The sequence below is a fragment of the Penaeus monodon genome, chromosome 29, assembly GCF_015228065.2.
Source record: "Penaeus monodon isolate SGIC_2016 chromosome 29, NSTDA_Pmon_1, whole genome shotgun sequence".
Taxonomy (NCBI): Eukaryota; Metazoa; Arthropoda; class Malacostraca; order Decapoda; family Penaeidae; genus Penaeus; species Penaeus monodon.
Window position 1 is genome coordinate 1259619 of NC_051414.1, and position 429 is coordinate 1260047.

A 429-nucleotide genomic window follows, 5' to 3' on the forward strand; every position below is an offset into this window, starting at 1 on the left:
AATAAAGAAACATGAAAATGGGTAAAGCTAGAGAGATATGAAAAAAAAAAAATTAACTTTTCTTAAAACAAAACTATTCCGCTAACCTGGAGCTGGTGCCTTCTGTAGCCTTCCTAGTTTCCACTAGAACATGCGATTTAAATGACGTCAGGGAGTGGCACAGACACGTCCACTTTGGGAGGTTGTGGCTTAATATAATTTGCCTTCATTTTTTGTAGAGAGCACCGGGCCTGTGGAGTCGGCGAAGCACCGCCCCGGGCCCAGCAGCAACCTAGAAAGTGGGTGGATCCCAGTTCCCGTGGAAGGATAGGCCCAACGGCACACAAACGGACAAGGGCGCGGGCAGCGGACCGACAGGGCGGGAGAGGCGGACGACAGCGCCCAGCCAAACTCCGCCAGAGCCGCAAAGGCAGCACCACCCACGCACAC

The 429-nt window shown here is 52.4% G+C and overlaps 1 pseudogene; it reads right to left on the bottom strand.

The window, feature by feature from the left end:
* Positions 1 to 429, bottom strand: part of LOC119591611 — a 25189-nt pseudogene continuing 24760 nt past the window's right edge.